Here is a 12,961-nt window from a genome sequence, read left to right as displayed (position 1 = left end):
TAGGGTTATTTTACATTCAGTAAACACTGTTGGACCATCCCACCCCTTCAAAAAAAAAGCCCATCTAACTCAGATAAGATGATTCTTTGGGGCACGAGTTCACCATCTTTTTGGTCTGCTGGCTTTCCAAATAAGGTCACTATTCCTTGCCCAAAGACCTCATCATTCTGCCCAATGACAAGCAATGTGAGGTTGGACTCAAAGCACATTCATGAGACATTGGCAGAGGTGTCATTCATTGTAGACAAAATCCATAGACGTCACACTCACAATTGGTATGTGTGGTTTAAAGAAGATATACAGATTGCCAATAGGCATATGAAAAGATGCTCAGCATTGCTCATTAGTAGAGAAAGGCAAATCGACACTGCAAGGATGTACCACCTCATACCAATCAGAATGGCCATCATTAGACAGTTGATGAATAATAGATGCTGAGAGGGTGTGGAGAAGAGGGAAACCCTCTTACACTGTTGGTGGAGTGGAAACTGGTGCAGCCACTGTGGAAAACATTATGGAAGTTCCTCAAAAAACCAAAAACAGAATTTCCACATGATCCAACAATTCCAATCCAGAGCATATATTTGGAAAAAAAACTATACCTTGAAAAGATTCATGCACCCCTATGTTCATAGCAGCACAACTTATAATACCCAAGACATGGAAACAACCTAAATGTCCATCGACAGATGAATGAGTAAAGAAGATGTTGTATGTGCCTACACACACACACAATGGAATACTACTCAGGCATTTTAAAAATGAAATTATGCCTTTTGCAGCAGCATGGATGGACCTGGAGATTAACATATTAAGTGAAGAAGACAGAAAGAGAAAGACAATTTTCAGGTGATATCACCCATATGTGAAATCTAAAAGGAACATATCAATGAAACAGGAACAGACTCAGAGACAGAGAATAGGCTTGTGGTTGCCAAGGAGGGAAGGACTGGGAGCTTGGGATTAGCAGATGAAATCTATTTATACATAGAATGGATAAAGAATGAGGTCCTACAGTATGGCACAGGGAATTCTATTAGGTATCTTGCCATAAGTCATAATGGAAAAGAATATACATGTCAAGCTGAATCCATTTGCTGTACTGCAGAAATGAGCTATACTTCAATAATTTGTCTTAATTTTTAAAAATTTGTGGTTTCTACATCTGCAATGGAACATTACATGGCAGTAAAAATGCACAAACTGAAAGGACCAAGAATACACATCAATTCTGAAACATGATATTAAGTAAATAAGAGGAAATTTTAAGAAGGGTGACTGTACTGTTACTCCATTACATAGATAATAATCAAGAGGAGACCAGATTTATTACTTAGGGAGCATCACTAATCTTAACAACCCCCACCCCCAGCAAAATGGTGTGGAATCGCTGCCCTTACTGAGGTTATTTCCTGTCTATGAACAACAGCTGAACTGGGTGTATGTCTGCCCTTGGAGTCCTGAAACAGCTGGGCCATTTTGCCCCAGTTTGGAGTTGATTGTTGTGGACACGCCCCTCACTCCAGCATTCTGGAGCTTGGAAGTCCCTACTTGACATATTTTGTGTTCATCTGAGTACCTAGGAAGCAAGGCTTTTCAGGCAGAACAAATCCCCCTCCCAAAAAACCACCACAGTCATCTTTACACACATTATCTTTGTGTACATGTGTGGTCCTTGGATTGGAAAGGGAGGAAGAGAGAGAGACAGAGAAAGTGTCTGTGTGCAAAGTTTCCACTCACAGTTAGGAAATAATTTCAGATGAAGAAGAGTCAGAGAAAGACAAATATCACATGATATCGCTTACTTGTGACATTTAAAAAAATGAACTTATTTACAAAACAGACTCACAGAGAATGAACTTACGGCTACCAGGGGGAATAGTGTCAGGGGAAGATTGGATTGGAAGTTTGGGACTCACATATACACACGGCTATATTAAAAATGGATGACCAGTTACTTTAAAATATGTGTTGGTTTTGCCATACATCAACCTGAATCTGCCATGGGTGTACACGTGTTCCCCATCCTGAACCCCCCTCCCACCTCTCTACCGTACCAGCCCTCTGGGTCATCACAGTGCACCAGCCCCAATCATCCTGTATCCTGCATTGAGCCTGGACTGGTGATTCGTTTCTTATATGATATTATACATGTTTCAATGCCATTCTCCCAAATCATCCCACCCTCTCCCTCTCCCACAGAGTCCAAAAGACTGTTCTACACATCTGTGTCTCTTTTGCGGTCTCACATACAGGGTTATCGTTACCATCTTTCTAAATTCCATATATGTGCAATAGTGTACTGTATTGGTGTTTTTCTTTCTGGCTTACTTCACTCTGTATAACAGGCTCCAGTTTCATCCACCTCATTAGAACTGATTCAATTGTATTCTTTTTAATGGCTGAGTAATACTCCATTGTGTATATGTACCACAGCTTCCTTATCCATTCATCTGCTGATGGACATCTAGGTTGCTTCCATGTCCTGGCTATTATAAACAGTGCTGCGATGAACACGGGGGTACACGTGTCTCTTTCCCTTCTGGTTTCCTCAGTGTGTATGCCCAGCAGTGGGATTTCTGGGAGCCTGTGAGCTCAACTGCTGACCACCTGCTGCAACCACTGAAGCCCACGCACCCTAGAGCCTGTGCTCCACAAGAGAAGCCACTGCAATAAGCAGCCCGCACACCACAGCTGGAAAGTAACTACCACTCACTGCAAGTAGCAAAAACCCAGTGCAGCAATGAAGACGCAGCACAACCAAAAATAAATTTAAAAAAATTTTTAAGATAAAAAAAAATGGATGACCAACAAGGACCTACTGTATAAACAGAGAATTCTACTTAATATTCTGTAACTACCTAAGTGGGAAAATAATTTGAAAAACAATAGAGGCATGTATCTGTATAATTGATTCACTTTGTTGTACACCTAAAATTAACACAGTTTCTTAATCACAAACATTACAATATAGAAGTTTTTCATATTTTCAAAAAGCCATAATATGCATGTCTGGTCCTCTCATAAGAATGCAGAATAAAAGTCTCTATTAATGAGTTTTTAATTGGCCACCTGCAGTGAGCCTGACAAACGAGGTGGGAACACATGATTTCTCTTTTTTGAAGAGTTAAGGTTAATGAGATTTATCATGAGCTTGGGAAAAGCATCCTGCATGGTATACACTGAATCACCGTTTCTACTTCCTAAAGGCAGCAAGATCTGTCTGAATCCTCTTAGTTTTACAATATTTAGGGAAACAAGGTGACGATTGGGTCATGAGGTGTGCTCCATGATGTGGCTCAGGTCAGACTTCCATACCTGGCGTGAGAAGAGGCCGGCCATCTTCCCATGTGACATGACCCAGGCTGACTATACCAACAGCACCACCCACCTTCCACATCCTGTGACTCTGTCAGCTTTGTTCAGTTCTGCCTCCTGTCTCACAGAAGCAGAGCCATGTGCCCCACACTCCTCAGCCTCCTGAGTCTCAGTGAATCCAGAAAGACACAGTAGGAGAGGGTTATTGTGGAAATCAGAGGGTCTTCACACCACTAACCAGAATCCCTGGATGAAGGTGCAAAGAGTGTGGGGTCCATCAGGACAAGCCTTCTCTGACATGCTTTACCTTCTAGGATTCTGTGTGAGGATCTGGGCAGCTGTGGGTGAGTCCTCCCCATCCCTTATTTCTCTGTTGAGCAAAGCAGTTGGGGCTGATGCAGATTACACTGAGGGCTGGGGTGAGACCCCCTGTCAGTACAGTGAGAGCCATCTACCCTGTGGATCCCCGGTCCTCCTATTGGCAATGATACTCATCTTCACTCTCCCCAGAGGTTACCCCAGCTCTAGACTCTGGACCTGAAGGCACAGTGTGAAGTCTGGGAGCTGGGAGCTAGGCCCACTGAGTGCCATTTCTATCATGAGTGGGGAGCAAGAGGCTGCAGCCCACAGACCCTCCCCTACAAGCTGGCTCCTGGCATCTCCAACTGGCCCTTAACAACAGGATCTGCAGGACTGCCCACTAGACCTGACTCCAGGGAAGGGTCTGGTCATCAGGCAGGGCCACTTGGACCTTGTCACACATTTGATCTAGGTTAGCTAACAAAGGAGCGAGGTTCAAGGTTTACTTCCTTCTTTTTAATCAAGTGGCTTTTTCACTGCTTAGTTGTGGTAGTGTTAGTGGGTCGTGTCCGACTCCTTTCAACTCCATGGACTGTAGCTCACCAGGCTCCTCTGTCCATGGGATTCTCCAGGCAAGAATATGGAGGTGGTTGCCATTTCCTTAACCAGGGGATCTTGCCATCTCAGGGACTGAACCCTGGTCTCCTGCCTTGCAGGAAGATTCTTTACCATTTTGAGCTACAACAAATGCAACCGGGAAGTCCTTTTGCTTCTTCTCCATAGATCAATTTTTCTGTGGGGTTTTATTTTGCCTTCATCGTGCAGCTTGCGGGATCTTAGATCCCTGATCAGGGTTTCAACTCGGGCCCTTGGCAGAGAAAGTGCCAAGTCCTAACCACTGGACTGCCCAGAAATCCCAAATTTTTTGTGTTTTGAGAGATAGGTTTTCATTATTTTGTCAACCCAAGAAGTGATTCATGTCCTGAGAGTTTCCATGATGTCTCTCCTGGATTGACTGTGTCTCTGTCTGTCCCCAAGCCCCAGGTGTCCTTGAGCATCAGGGTGATGCACTTTAGGGGAGAAGAGTTCGAAGAATTAAAGGGGAAGCCCACCCACGAGGGCTGTGGGGAGAGCTGACTGTTCCCATTTTCTACTCAAAGCCTGTGTCTCCTTCTCTCCTAGGTAAATATGAGAAGCTGTCTTTGTCCTCCTGGCCAAGCCCCGTGGTTCCCTTAGGACAGACTGTGACTCTTCAGTGTCACTCCCATTCCCCACTTAAGAGATTCAGACTGTTCAAAACAGATGGGAAAAGGTGTTTGCCTGAGTTCCAAGGACATCATTTCAATAACTTCACCCTTGGCCCGGTGACCGGAGAACATGCCGGGTCCTACACATGTTCTGAAACCTACTGGTCTGCACCCAGTTGACCCCCTGCAGATTGTGGTCTCAGGTAGGAGGGGTCCAGCCCAGCCCAGTACAGCCGTGCCTGCAGGCAACCCTTCCCTAGGTCCATGTCCCAGTGCAGCCCAAGACTTCCTCAGGATTCCCAGGCACCACTGAACCAGGGAAAGAGAACCCACTCTGAGCGTTTAAACTCAGGGTGTTGAATAGAGGGATGGGGTGCCCCAGGGCAGGAAGGAGGAGCCTCCCTAGGCATGAGTTAGACAGGATGCTGCCACTGCCTACCCGCAGGGAGGATGGGGCATGACCCTGATCCAGCACCTGCCACCCAGTAGGGAGCTATAATCCCATTTGAACGAGTTGGAGCCCCAGGGAGGAGTCCCAGGAATGTCTCAGAGGCATGAGGTGGGGTAACAGGTGGGAAATGTTCCCTTTTCTCCACCTCCATCCCAACGTCCTGCAGTCATCACCCACATTCTAGATGAGTGTGAAGGGAGCCAGGGTATGCATCCATAGACCCACCCCAGCCCCCACCACACATATTAGGGATGGGATGAAGCTGAGAGCATGGCAACCCACTCCAGTATTCTCAACTGGAGAATCCCATGGGCAGAGGAGCCTGGCTGACTACAGTCCATGGAGTTGCACAGACTCAACTGAAGTGACTGAGTAAGTATGCATGAACCCCAGAGCAGGTCCAACAGCTAAAGAGCTTAGAATGAGGACAGAGGAGGCTGGAGATCTTGAGCAAAGAGAAACATGAGCCAGAAGGAAAAACATGAGCCAGAGCCCGAGAACAAGGCTAAAGAGAATGCAACAAAACACACAGGAAGGGTAACTGGCTCCTCTGGCAAATGGGGAGGAGTTTTACACCTTCAGATGTCAGGGGAATGGCCAAGGTGGGTGACTCACTGAAGCTCACAAGCTCTTTGCTCCTAGGTGTGTTCACAAAACCCTCCATCTCAGCCCACCCACGGCCCCTCATGGAGGTGGGAGAGAATGTGACCCTCCGCTGTCACTCACCGCTGTTGTTTGACAAGTTTACCCTGCACCAGGAAAGCAGCACAGGGCATTTCCAGAGACCTGGAGAGATGCTCACTCGTGGGCATGCCCCAGCTGACTTCTCCATTGGCCCCATGACTTTGGCAAGACCGGGCACCTACAGATGCTCTGGCTCTCTCAGCCAGTCCCCCTATGAGTGGTCAGCTCCCAGCGACCCTGTGGACATCATCATCACAGATGAGTGTGGCCAGACAAGTCCCTTCTGCTCTCTGTATCACAGATGGTCTGGTGTCCAGTCCAGCATCAGTCCCGGGAGAGAATGACAGGCTGCAGAGACACTCACAAACTCAGGAGAGGGAACAAACCAGAGAGAGAGGAGGTGTGAGCACGGAAGGGAAAAGAGAACAGAGTACCTGCCATGTGCTAAGGAGAAGACACAGCCGGTGACAGAGTGAAGGAGCAAGAACGTGAAAGAACGACCAATGGAGAAAAATGTACCAGAGCAGGGACCCGGGCAATTCCCCGCTCAGGCAGCCAACGATGGTTGGTTAAGGGGTTGGTTTCCTGCTTTCATGTCAGAGCTCCCTTCCTCTGTCAGCAGCACACTGTGGTACCAGACGCCCTTGCAGTCTGGCCCCTGGGTGATCAAGACGGATGTTGACACCCTGAAGTTGCTCAGCCTCTTGGTTTAACATGTCCTTCTGCACAAAGAGGGGGGAGTGGTCCCTCCATCCCTCCCACTAAGGAGTCCCTTCTAGCCCCTGGGGGTGGGCAGGGCAGCACTAAACACGCCCTCCAGAGGGATGATATGGGGAGGGAGGAGGGAGGAGGGTTCAGCATGGGGAACACATGTATACCTGTGGCGGATTCATTTTGATATTTGGCAAAACTAATACAATTATGTAAAGTTTAAAAATAAAATAAAACTTTTTTAAAAATGGGTTAAAAAAAGAAAAAAGAAAGAGGTGGTCAAAGATTAAATGAGAGTCTGGCAATTTCCATTCCATAATCTCTTCTGCTGGGTCAATGCCATGTTTTCTGATGGTCCCCAGCAGTAGTTAGTAGGTTGCGTTTATTTCAAGAGATCGGCACATCTGGTTGATTTTAAAATTTATTTTATCTTATTTATGTTTGTTGAAGTCTAGTTGATTTCAGATGTTGTTAATTCCTGTTATACAACAGAGTGATACAGTTATTCATATACATATATTCTTTCTTTTAAAAAAGATATTAAATAAAATCCATTTTATAAAAATTATTTATTTTTTAAATGATATTCCATTTTTATTAAATTTTTTTGCAATTTCTTTTTTAATATAAATTTATTTATTTAGTTGGAGGTTAATTACTTTAAAATATTGTATTGGTTTTGCCATACATCAACATGAATCCGCCACAGGTGTACACGTGTTCCCATCATGAACCCCCCTCCCTGCTCCCTCCCTGTACCATCCCTCTGGGTCATCCCAATGCACCAGCCCCAAGCAACCAGTATCATGCATTGACCTTGGACTGGTGATTCTTTTCTTATATGATATTATACATGTTTCAATGCCATTCTCCCAAATCATCCCACCCTCTCCATCTCCCACAGAGTCCAAAAGACTGTTCTATATATCTGTGTCTCTTTTGCTGTCTCACATACAGGGTTATCGTTACCATCTTTCTAAATTCCATAGATATGCATTAGTATACTGTATTGGTGTTTTTCTTTCTGGCTTACTTCACTCTGTATAAAAACCTCCAGTTTCATCCACCTCATTAGAACTGATTCAAATGTATTCTTTTTAATGGCTGAGTAATACTCCCTTGTGTATATGTACCACAGCTTTCTTACCCATTCATCTGCTGATGGACATATAGGTTGCTTCCATGTCCTGGCTATTATAAACAGTGCTGCGATGAACATTGGAGTACACATGTCTCTTTCAATTCTGTGTGTATGCCCAGCAGTGGGATTGCTGGATCATAAGGCAGTTCTATTTCCAGTGTTTCAAGGAATCTCCACATTGTTCTCCATAGTGGCTATACTAGTTTGCATTCCCACCAACAGTGTAAGAGGGTTCCTTACCTCAAGAAACAAGAAAAAAGTCAAATAAGTAACCTAACTCTACACCTAAAGCAACTAGAAAAGGAAGAAATGAAGAACCCCAGGGTTAGTAGAAGGAAAGAAATCTTAAAAATTAGGGCAGAAATAAATGCAAAAGAGACCATAGCAAAAATCAACAAAGCCAAAAGCTGGTTCTTTGAAAGGATAAATAACATTGACAAACCATTAGCCAGACTCATCAATAAACCAAGGGAGAAAAATCAAATCAATACAATTAGAAATGAAAATGGAGACATCACAACAGACAACACAGAAATACAAAGGATCATAAGAGACTACTATCAGCAATTATATGCCAATAAAATGGACAACGTGGAATAAATGCACAAATTCTTAGAAAAGTACAACTTTCCAAAACTGAACCACAAAGAAATAGCAAATCTTAACAGACACATCACAAGCACAGAAATTGAAACTGTAATCAGAAATCTTCCAGCAAACAAAAGCCCAGGTCCAGACGGCTTCACAGGTGAATTCTACCAAAATTTTAGAGAAGCGCTAACACATATCCTACTCAAAATCTTCCAGAAAAATGCAGAGGTAGGTAAACTTCCAAGCTCATTCTATAAGGCCACCATCACCCTAATACCAAAACCTGACAAAGATGCCACAAAAAAAAAAAAAAAAAAAGGAAAACTACAGGCCAATATCACTGATGAACATAGATGCAAAAACCCTTAACAAAATTCTAGCAATCAGAATCCAAGAACAAATTAAAAACATCATACACAATGACCAAGTGGGCTTTATCCCAGGGATGCAAGGATTCTTCAATATCTGCAAATCAATCAATGTAATACACCACATTAACAAATTGAAAAATAAAAGCCATATGATTATCTCAATAGATGCAGAGGAAGCCTTTGACAAAATTCAACATCCATTCATGATAAAAACTCTCCAGAAAGCAGGAATAGAAGGAACATACCTCAACATAAAAAGAGCTATATATGACAAACCCACAGCAAACATTATCCTCAATGGTGAAAAAGTGAAAGCATTTCCCCTAAAGTCAGGAACAAAACAAGGGTGCCCACTTTCACCACTACTATTCAACATAGTTTTGGAAGTTTTGGCCAGAGCAATCAGAGCAGAAAAAGAAAAAAAAGGAATCCAAATTGGAAAATATGATGTAAAACTCTCAATGTTTGCAGATGACAAGATCCTCTACATAGAAAACACTAAAGATGCCACCAGAAAATTCCTAGAGCTAATCACTGAATAGAGTAAAGTTACAGGATATAAAATCAACACACAGAAATCCCTTGCATTCTTATACACTAACAATGAGAAAATAGAGAAATTAAGGAAACAATTCCATTCACCATTGCAACGAAAAGAATAAAATACTTAGGAATATATCTACCTAAAGAAACTAAAAACCTATATATAGAAAACTATAAAACACTGGTGAAAGGAATCAAAAAGGACACTAATGGATGGAGAAATATACCATGTTCATGGGTCGGAAGAATCAATATAGTGAAAATGAGTATAGCACCCAAAGCAATCTATAGATTCAATGCAATCTCTATCAAGCTACCAATGGTATTTTTCACAGAGCGAGGACACTCCATTTTTAAAGTTATTTCTGAACTTTTCCCTGTGCTGGGTACCCCTTACTGTGGGGCTTTCTCTCCTGGCAGTGGACGGGCTTCTCATTGCAGTGCTGATCTTGTGGCACACTTCGGGCTTTAGTCAAACTGTCACTGGTGTTCTACACAAAATCATAAGTTTGTAGGAGGGAAGCACAGCGTCATGTGACACAGGGGGAGGCGGGCTCATAGCAGAGAATGGCGTTTTCACTTCCTGTAGGTTAAAAACTGATTTCCATTGTTGTAATCCCTGAATGAATATCTTCCAGAGAGCCATGGAACCCTATTCTTTTTATGAAAATATGTGTTAATTTATTCTTAGCTGCATCAGGTCTCAGCTGCAGCATGGGGGATCCTCATTGTGGTGCTGGGGTGCAGTTCAAGGCTCCAGAGCTCACGGGCTCAGCAGTTGCAATATTGAGGATAGTTGCTTCAAGGCATGTGGGATCTCAGTTCTCCCACCCAGGATAGAACCCACATTCTCTGCACTGGAAGGTTGACCCTTAATCCCTGGGCCAGCTGGGACATTCAAGCCCTGTTCTTCCCTTCAACCACAGGCATCTGTTCTTCTCCACTTTATGATCTTGGGAATCTGCTGATTCACATTAGAGGATGGTCCATAATAGAAGATGTAGGATGGGCTCCATGGGTTTCCACAGATTCCTGACAGAGTCCGTCACTGACTGGTCTTATATATGGAATGCTTTTCTTTTCTTTTTTTTTTTTTAATTAGGTTGGAGTAGACAGACTCAGTAACCTGGGGCACACCCATGCATTTTTTTGGCTTTGATGTCCCCACCAAAGATATGGAGGTCTAGAAGAATCGCCCCCACCCCAAGAGCCTTGATACTCTTCCATTTGCACATGCTGTCATCATGGAGGGACAGCCCAAAGAAGATAGAACAGTGAATGGAGAGGTGAGTCCTCCCGCCCAAACCCTTGCCATAGCCTGAGCCCCTCCAATGCCCAATGCCCAAGCCTTCGAAGATCACATTTCATTCCATCATTCACATCTCCTTCCTCTCAGGACCCATCAGCAGAGGGTATGATATTCGCCCACTTGAACCACAGGACCCTCTCTGAGAGACTGCTCACTCCCACTCCCCTGAGCCCCATGTACCTCTCCGCCGAGACCAGTATCTATGAGGAATTTGATGTAAACCAGATCATGCTGACCCTGATCTGGCCCCATCCTTTGAGCACACAGAGTGTTATAAATTGAAGAGCTAGACCTCTTTTTAAAGGGGTTCCTCCGTGGGCACTCCTTCTCCTACTCCAAAGTAGCCCCGCAGCTCTGAAGTTAAGAGTGGAGTCCAAGAATTATAGGATCATCCTCAAAAATCCCACCAGCTCTTAGTAATCCCTGGCTATTCTAACACTCTATTTTAACTATCTAACCTTTTGGGGGAAGTTATTCTAATCAATTGCACTTACTGGGTAGGTTACCATGATCATCCTACTTTTTCAAAAATTCCAGTAAAGCATAACAATTTGCAAGTTGAGTCTTCAAATTATTCAGTTTAAAATAAAATAAAGCCAATTTTAAAAAAACCTCTGTTCAGTAATAGCTTACAAAAATGAACTTGCTTACAAGACAGAAACAGACTTGTAGACTTAGAGAACAAACTTAGAGTTACAGAGAGGAAGGATGAGGGGAGAGATACTTTGGAAGTTTAAGATTGACATGTGCACACTGCTATATTTAAAACAAAATTATTTCCATGAAACAATAACAAAAGCAATACAAGTTGACCAAATAAAAAGATGAAGTATATTCTGTTTGAGATATCCAGTGCGGTGCCTCTTGTCCCATTAGGCTGTATGTCTGCTTGCTAAGTCAATTCAGTCATGTCCAACTCTTGGCAAACCCATGACGTTGTGTAGCTCGATAGGCTCCTCTGTGCCTGGGATTCTCCAGGCAGGAATCCTGGAGTGGGTTGCCATTCCCTTCTCGAGGGAATCTTCTTGACCCAGGGATTGAACCCATGTCTCTCATGTCTCTTGCATTGGCAGGCGGGTTCTTTACCACTGAGCCATCAGGGAAGGCCCCTCAACCCTTTTCCAGTCATGTGCACTGAGTGTGCTGGGGTTCCAGGGGTACAAACAGGACTACAAGATCCCCCTCAGTCTGGATCCACACTGGCCGATAAAGTAGTTACCCAGCCATGACTCTACACGTATATGAAGTAAAGCATTCAGTTCTTCAGTCACACCCACCACATTTCAAGTGCTCAGGAGCATCATGCAGCCAGGTGCCATGGTGCTGGACAGAGCAGATGTTTAAAAAGTCCCCTCATCACAGAGAATTCTACTGGATATTCCACTCCAGATCACTGAGGGCTGCAAAGAGAACACTTGCCCAGGGAGGCTTTGAACATGTTGTCTTAATCCATCGATATTTGTGTGTTTTGTCTTTTTTGCTTCTTTTCACCAAAGCCAAAGATTTGAGAATCTTGTGCCTTTTAGGTTATCAACTGTTGGCACAATGTGGCTTGGCTCAACCAAGCGGAGGCCTGAAGAGGATAACACCATGAGGACCCCAGTGTGAACTGAGCTGGCCAATGGGGTGAAAATCAAGCTCCACAGAGCCTTAGTTGCTCACTGAGCTCTCTGTGTGTGATGTCTCTCCTGGCTTAGAACTAAACCCTCCAAGAACTCTTTTACCAAGAAATGTCAGGATCGCTTAAAGTGAAGACATTCTGGGGCTCCTGTGTTGCTACTGTCACTGTTTCCATTTTTTCCCCTAATTATCCTTATTTGTTTTTGGCCTTTAGGTTCGGGGACCAGATGTCATAATCTTCCTTCTTCTGCATGTTCACAGTGTAGACATGAACCCCAGTTATTCTTATATATCTTCTTTTAAAAAAATAATTGAATGTTAGCATTTGATGCCTGCATTCTGCAGAATCTCAATTCTTCAGCCAACTATAGAACATGGGTTTACCTGGGTCCTGGGTGTATTTCTGCTGTGTGGCACCTATGCCTGGTACAGAGTAGGTCTCTGCAATAATTTATGAACTGATCAAAGGTGAGAAGTAAATTCCATTTCTGTAGGGGACAGGGAAAATAAAGTTCTGAGTCTTATTTGGAGCCAAACTGTCCAGGGCTGATTAAGAGCGAGAACATGGGTCCCACCCTCTGGAGCAGGGGGTTAGACCAGGCAGAAAGAGAAAGAGCTGAGACCTCATGTCTGGGCTGAGATGCCTCCTGAGCCCTGCCTGGAGACATCAGAGCC

General features: G+C 43.9%; 1 long non-coding RNA gene across 2 annotated transcripts; it reads left to right on the top strand.

Moving 5' to 3' along the window:
• The first annotated feature begins 3,028 nt into the window (after nucleotides 1-3,028).
• Nucleotides 3,029-12,779, top strand: LOC133231112 (uncharacterized). Of its 2 annotated transcripts, none has more exons than XR_009731035.1 (3): nucleotides 3,029-3,662; nucleotides 4,801-5,688; nucleotides 10,460-12,779. It is a non-coding gene; the product is annotated as an uncharacterized LOC133231112 (long non-coding RNA). The 2 variants fall into 2 exon arrangements; XR_009731034.1 differs by lacking the exon at nucleotides 10,460-12,779 and adding an exon at nucleotides 5,959-7,213.
• Nucleotides 12,780-12,961: the final 182 nt, after the last annotated feature.

The sequence above is a fragment of the Bos javanicus genome, chromosome 18 (assembly GCF_032452875.1).
Source record: "Bos javanicus breed banteng chromosome 18, ARS-OSU_banteng_1.0, whole genome shotgun sequence".
In the NCBI taxonomy this organism is placed as follows: domain Eukaryota; kingdom Metazoa; phylum Chordata; class Mammalia; order Artiodactyla; family Bovidae; genus Bos; species Bos javanicus.
This window is presented reverse-complemented; position numbering and strand designations above follow the sequence as displayed.